An 8,129-nucleotide genomic window follows, 5' to 3' on the forward strand; every position below is an offset into this window, starting at 1 on the left:
TGCTGGCTCAGGAATTCTGGGAGTTGAAGTCCACAAGTCATCAAGGGGGGCATGGTTCCTCCATGCTGGCTCAGGAATTCTGGGAGTTGAAGTCCAGAAGTCATCAAGGGGGCCATAGTTCCCCCATGCTGGCTCAGGAATTCTGGGAGTTGAAGTCCACAAGTCATCAAGGGGGGCATGGTTCCTCCATGCTGGCTCAGGAATTCTGGGAGTTGAAGTCCAGAAGTCATCAAGGGGGCCGTAGTTCCCCCATGCTGGCTCAGGAATTCTGGGAGTTGAAGTCCACCAGTCATAAAAGAGCCAAGGTTGCCTACCCCTGCCCTATACCATTCTGGGCAAATGGTTGTCTGAATCTTTCTTTTTGTGGATGCTCCTCCAGTGAAGGAGCACACACAACCTCCGGAGGCACGGTGATTGCGCCATCACGGCCGCCATCTTGACTTTCCTGACCCTGCCTTGGTGGACAATCCTGTTCATCCTTTCTAACCGATTTGAGTAAAGGTGTCACACAAACATGGTTAGTATGCCAAGAATAAGACATCAGCAATGTAATAATACAGGTAGCCCGTGACGTACAGCCCCAAATTTCTGTTGCTAAACAAGGCAGCTTTTAAGGTTGTGTTTTGCCCCATTTTATGACGTTTGTCGCCACCGTCGTTTAAGTGAATCACTGCAGGGGTTAAGTTACTAACCCGGTGGTTAAGTCAATCTGGTTTCCCTGTCAATTTTGCAAAAGGGGATTACCATGACCGGGGACACCGCGACTGTCGTAAAGATGAGTCAGTTGCCAAGCCTCCGAATTTTGATCACGTGACCCTGCAACGGTCGTTAAGTGTGGAAAAACGGCCTCAAGTCACTGTTTTCAGTGCCGTCGCAGCTTTGAACGGTCACTAAATGAAATGTTATAAGTCAGGGACTTACCTGTATGACAGCTGTCTCTCATTCTGAATATCTATTGAAGATTTGTGCGTTTGGGGCAATATTTACCGTTTTGTTCCTCGTTTTCTTTCTGTTTTAGATAAGAATAAAGAGCACAGCTTTTTCATCACAGACGCTGAACATCCAGGAGACTTCTGGAGAAATATAGCAGGTGGGTGTCGAAAAGGAGCTGGGAGAGTAGGATTCGAACCCAGAACTCCGCTAGGTGTGTTTACTTCGAAGTAAGCCTACTGATTTACGCTGTGTCTGTTCCCTACTTGGCATGCACAGACCCTCGTCTTGCAAATTTTTAATCAAATGACCGAATATTTTGTAGGGGTTTGTTTTATTTTTCCCTTCCCCCCAAAAAAATAAATAAAAAATAGAATGCTCCTTAATAGATAGAATAACTAAGGGGAAAATACAAATATAAGCGGGGGTAACCGCCGTGTTAATAGCCGTAAGAATATTAATTGCAGGTCCTATTTTAGCAAGAAATTTCCGGAAACGTATCAGGTTGCACAATGGAGCAGGCTGGGAAAGGGTGGGGGTGGGGGTGGGGGGGGAGAGAAAAACAGCATAAAAATGACAATAATTGAAATGTTCTCTTTGAAACCTTCCATTAAAAAGGATCACAGCTTATTGCTTTTAATATCTGTCAGAGAGACATTAAAGGTGTTTTATGAGATCTAAGGCAACATTTATATTATCTCCGTGATAATGATCTCTACACAAAATGTATAATACATTGACAAAAATTACATTATACAAATTAAATGGAACCACCTTTTACTGATTGCTAAATGTCTCCAAGGGTTTTGCGGAGGAGAGGAAGGGAGGAAGGGAGGAAGGAAGGGAGGGAGGGGGGGAAAAACATGATTAGAAGTTTTGATACTAAGTTGGGTATTGCCAGGGAGGGCTGTAAGGAAATAAGAAAAGGGAGGTTTTGTTTCAGGAGAGACAGAAAAAAAAAAAGAGGGGGGTGGAGGGAGGAATGTAATTTCCCATTTATGTAATGCAAACTGTCTCGGCTTTGACTATTCACGGTTAATTGACTGTCAAACGAGGTTGTTATCCTCGGGCTACGTCTGCAAATTTGCCTGTCAAATGAGACAGAGAAAGCGAGCCAGAGAGAGAGAGAGAGAGAGAGAAAGAGAGAGAGAGAAAGAGAGAGAGAGGGATAGAATGGAAAGCAGTTGCAAAAACTGGGGTCTCAAACCTTATGCGTAAAACCAGGAGGAAAACATTTGCAAACTTGGAATTACAAACATCAAACAAATCTTCCCGCAGATTGTAGAAACCTGGGGTTTGGCAGGCCCAGGAATGCATTGTAGGAAAGGTTTCTCCCGATTTTTTTAGTTTAAAAAAAAAAGTCTGAAAGAAGAAGGGGAAAGAGGAAACGGTAGCCTTTTAAAGAAAGTGAAAGGATGATCAGAAGAGAAATGGACATTAGAACGAGGTGAGGGAGAATAGGATAGGATGTGGAATAGAATAGAATAGAATAGAATAGAATAGAATAGAATAGAATAGAATAGAATAAAGAAAATATAGAATAGAACAGAACAGAACAGAACAGAACAGAACAGAACAGAACAGAGCAGAGCAGAACAGAATAGAAAATAATAGAATAGAATATGGAATGGAGAATAATAGAATAGAATAGAATGGAATGGAATGGAATGGAATAAAAATAGAATAGAATAGAATAAAGAAAATATAGAATAGAATAGAATAGAATAGAATAGAATAGAATAGAATAGAATAAAGAAAATTAGAATAGAATAGAATAGAATAAAAATAGAATAGAATAAAGAAAATATAGAATAGAATAGAGTAGAATAAATAGAATAGAATAGAAATAGAATGGAATAAGAATAGAATAGAATAGAATAAAGAAAATTAGAATAGAATAGAATAGAAATAGAATAGAAATAGAATAGAATAAAGAAAATATAGAATAGAATAGAAATAGAATAGAATAAAGAAAATTAGAATAGAATAGAATAGAATAGAATATTTAATAATAATAAATAATAATAGTAAAGTTGTAAGGGACCTTGAAGGTCATCTAGTCCAACCCCCTGCTCAGGCAGGAAACCCTATACCATTTCGGACAAATGGCTGTCCAGTCTCTTCTTAAAAACTTCCAGTGTTGGAGCATTCACCACTTCTGGAGGCAGGTGGTTCCACTGGTTAATTGTTCTAACTGTCAGGAAGTTTCTCCTTAGTTCTAGGCTGCTTCTCTCTTTAGTTAGTTTCCACCCGTTGCTTCTTGTCCTGCCTTCAGGGGCTTTGGAGAATGGCTTGACTCCCTCTTCTTTGGGGCAGCCCCTGAGATACTGGAAGACTGCTATCATGTCCCCCCTCGTCCTTCTCTTTGTTAAACTAGACAGACCCAATTCCAGGAACCGTTCCTTGTATGCTTTAGCCTCCAGTCCCCTAATCATCTTTGTTGCTCTTCTCTGCACTCTTTCTAGAGTCTCAGCATCTTTTTTACATCGCGGTGACCAAAACTGGATGCAGTATTCCAAGTGTGGCCTTACCAAGGCCTTGTAAAGTGGTATTCTTTATTAGCCAAGCGTGATTTGACATACACAGACTTTTTCTCCAGTGCAGAAACTCTCAGTGTACATACAAGCAACAAAGTGATCAATTATAAATCATAAGATGCAAAAATATTAAGTATCAAAAATATTATGGAGGGAATTCTTAAGGTGACTGGAGGTGTCGCTTAATTTTCTTGCGTGGCATGTGATGATAAACTAAACCCTGGGTCAAAAATCAGAAAACAAGGCATCCTGGATGCTCTCTCAGCTTGCTTTTTTTTCCTTGCAGATGTTTCCTTACCCAAAACTAGGTAACATCATCAATGATGTTTACCTACTTCAGGTAATGAAACGTCTGCAAGAAAACAAGCAAACTCAGACACCACTCAGGAACCCCCCCCCCCCACATCAACCCTGAGCTGTGAATATTCTCCTTTATTGAAATCAGAAACACACCGTCCCGGGTATTTATCATCTCTCTGCCCTGACCTATTTCTCTGAGATCCGCTACATTAAGTCATACAGAAATACATCTGAGAGTTTGCAAGGTTTTAATTCTACTTAGATGGTAGTAAGCTTTTAAGGACCAACGGCTGCTTCAAAAGACGCAACGGAAAGCTTACGGAGTCATCACATACCCTCCCTCTTTTTTTTTCTGTCGGTTTAACCATCATCCCATTTTATCTCAAAGGTGCTTTTTTCTCTTCCAAAGGCAGCCCGGACTTGGTGAAGCTTCTTGGATGAGAAGAGAAATGTTAGGAAAGAAAACCAATCCAGTTGTCTTTGGAAATAGGGTATTTCCAATATAGGGTATTTTAGAGCAGGCTTTTATTTAATTTGATTTTAGAATAGAAATTTGATTATATTTGTTGTGATTTTTATCATCGCCTGTCCACCGCCCTGAGTCCCATGAGGGAGATAGAGCGGTATACAAATTCAAATAAATAAACAAATAAAGAAGAAAACAAAAAAGCACCTTTGAGACAATTATGACCAAGAATCTCCGCAGACATCCTGTGTCGTGTTTGTGCAGCCCTAGATTGAGAGGGACACTTGCCTTTTGGAGGTGGAACGCATGTTGTGCCCGTTGTCACACTCCTGTCTCCCAGTTGCACAAGATGGTAACTGTGAGCTTGTGAAGGGTCTAGTAGCGCGAGAACAATTACTGCATTTATGGCGACATGAACTCTCATAAGTGGCGAAACCAAAGTGAATTCGTCACGGTGGGTGAGCCGCTCAGAGTCGCCTCCGGCTGTGAGGTGGACAGCATGTAAATTTTAATAAGTAATCATAAATAAAATGTTCAAAGACAATAGAGAAGGAGATATACTGTATAGCAGTCCTTGACTTTCAACCCTTTCATCCTAGGACAGTTCGAAGTCACAACGGCTCTGAAAAAAAGGGACTTAATTTTCACACATTTTCAGCATCCCCGTAGTACAGGATCAAAATTTGGCAGTTGGCTCATACTTATGATGGTCGCACTGTCCCGGGGTCATGTGATCAGCGGAACGACCTGCCTATCAGCGGAACGACCTGCCACCAGAAGCTGTGAATGCTCCAGCACTGGAGGTTTTTAAGACGAGACTGGACAGCCATTTGTCTGAAATGGTGTAGAGTTTCCTGCCTGAGCAGGGGGTTGGACTAGATGACCTCCAAAGTCCCTTCCGAGTTAATTTTTTTCCTTCCTTCTTTCCTTCCTTCCTCCCTTCCTCCCTCCCTCCCTCCCTTCTCCAACACTGGAAGTTTTTAAGAAGAGACTGGACAGCCCTTTGTCCGAAATGGCGTAGGATCTCTTGCCTGAGGAGGGGGTTGGACTAGATGACCTTCAAGATCCCTTCCAACTTTGTCATTGTTATTGTTATTACCTTTTGTGAACTTTTGAGATGCAAAATCAATGGGGAAGCCAGATTCACTTAACAACTGTGGTACTAGTTAACAACTGCAGCGATTGACTTAACAATTGTGGCAAAAAAGGTGATAAAATGGGGCAAAAACTCACTTAACAAATTTCTCACTTAGCAACATAAATTCTGGGCTCAGTTGTAGTTATAAGTAACAATAACAGCAACAGCAACAACAACAATAAGATATCTATCTGTCTATCTATCTATCTATCTATCTATCTATCTATCTATCTATCTATCTATCTATCATCTCTATATCTATATCTATATCTATCTATCTATCTATCTATCTATCTATCTATCTATCTATCTATCTATCTATCTATCTATCTATCTATCTATCTGTCATGGTTCCAATAGATGAAACCCTTCAAAAGAACTTCAAGGCATTGTTTACCTTAAAGAATCTTTTATTCGGGAAACAAAGTATTGGCACTACATAGTTGAACCCCAAAACTAAATTCCCCTCCCCTGGATACAAAGTAACAAAGTATAATTCCCACCTCCACTAAAGAGTCATAAATTACATTCCCCAATTAGCTTGAAATGGGCTTGTCCTTGGGTTCCCACGGCTGAGTTATTATTGTTATGAGTAGCTGGACTCTCATCCCTATCCCCCCTCCCAGCATCAACTAATCATAAAAGCATCGAGAAAATGGCTGCATTTTCATCTGTTGTCAAAGCAAGAACATCCGATGTTAGCAGCGTTGACACTAGGTTATCTATCTATCTATCTATCTATCTATCTATCTATCTATCTATCTATCTATCTATCTATCTATCTATCTATCTATCTATCTATCGTATCTATCTATCTCTATCTCTATAGCTATCTATATGTATCTATCTCTATATCTATCTATCTATCTATCTATCTCTATCTCTATAGCTATCTATATGTATCTATCTCTATATCTATCTATCTATCTATCTATCTATCTATCTCTATCTCTATAGCTATCTATATGTATCTATCTCTATCTATCTATCTCTATCTATCTATCTATCTATCTATCTATCTCTATCTCTATAGCTATCTATATGTATCTATCTATATCTATCTATCTATCTATCTCTATCTCTATAGCTATCTATATGTATCTATCTCTATCTATCTATCTATCTATCTATCTCTATCTCTATAGCTATCTATATGTATCTATCTATATCTATCTATCTATCTATCTATCTATCTATCTATCTATCTATCTCTATCTCTATCTCTATCTCTATCTCTATAGCTATCTATATCTATCTATCTATCTATCTAGTTGTGGGAATCACCTATGTTAGTTTAGAAGACTGGGTATTTGTGCTCCAAATGATTGCAAAGGCAGCCTTGTTTCCAACTGTCTTCCAGCGTCTTCCTTATCCAAGTATTGAAACGTGGGACTTTTTCTCTGTTAACTTCTTTGTCCTCCGCTTTCTAAACTGGAAGTGGGCACCTTGAAGAAATAGGACCACAGGGTCCTGCATTAAAAATTCTCTGCAATGGGATTCTGAGGATGCCCTCTGCTGCCATCTTCTGGTCATGTGGGGCCTTGTAGTCCCAATCTGGTAATCCTGGCTATATGCTAGCTAGGCCTTTTTTTGAAATGGTTTGCTATCCTCTGATTTCTGAGGTTTTTCTAGGTCTGAGCTGTGATTTGCCAGATAGCCTGGGAAAGATCTGCTGTTCAGGAAGTATTAATCTCAAGTTCTGTTAGACACTCAGTGGTAGAATCCCTTTGCAAATAATAATAACAACAACCAGAACAACAACAATAATAATGATAATGTTGGAAGGGACCTTGGAGGTCATCTAGTCCAACCCCCTGCTCAGGCAGGAAACCCTATATCATTTCAGACAAATGGCTGTCCAGTCTCTTCTTAAAAACTTCCAATGTTGGAGAATTCACAACTTCTGGAGGCAAGTAGTTCCACTGGTTAATTGTTTAAACTGTCAGGAAGTTTCTCCTTAGTTCTAGGTTGCTTCTCTCCTTGGTTAGTTTCCATCCGTTGCTTCTTGTCCTGCCTTCAGGCGCTTTGGAGAATAGCTTGACTCCCTCTTCTTTTGGGGCAACCCCTGAGATACTGGAAGACTGCTATCCTGTCCCACCTCCACACAGAAGATCCCAGTTCAATTTCTGGCATATCCAGTTAGAAAAGACTCAAGTAAGAGGACTGAAGGGTTTGTGTGGACTTGTATCGCTGGACATCCCAACTCAATACAAATAGTCCTCGACTTATAACGGTGGTTTAGATACAACCGCACTAAAAAAAGGGACTTACGATGGTTTCTCCCAGTATCATGGAATCCCCATAGATAGACGTTTTTCACAGTAGAATCCAGTATGAGTTGCAAAACCAAAGTGAATTTGTCGTGGGGGTGAGCTGCCCCAAGTTGCCTCGAACTGTGAGATGGACAACGTATAAATTTAATAAGTAATAATAAATAATAACAGTGACATTCAAAAGCAATATAGAAAGAGATCTATAGTAGTTCTGGACTTACAACTATTCATCTAGTGACTGTTCAGAGTTACAACGGCACTGAAAAAAAGGGATTTATCACCCTTTTTCACACTTACGTCTGTTACGGCATCCCCATAGTACAGGGGTAGGCAACCTTGGCTCTTTTATGACTCCTGGACTTCAATACCCAGAATTCAATACCCAGTTAAAGTCCACAAGTCTTAAAGTTGTCAAGGTTGCAGACCCCTGGTCTAGATGTTCTCAACCAGGTCCTACCAGCCCAGATACAGGTGTTTCTCAACCT

Source organism: Protobothrops mucrosquamatus, unplaced genomic scaffold (genome assembly GCF_001527695.2).
Source record: "Protobothrops mucrosquamatus isolate PMUCROS unplaced genomic scaffold, P.Mucros_1.0 scaffold3493, whole genome shotgun sequence".
Classification (NCBI taxonomy): domain Eukaryota; kingdom Metazoa; phylum Chordata; class Lepidosauria; order Squamata; family Viperidae; genus Protobothrops; species Protobothrops mucrosquamatus.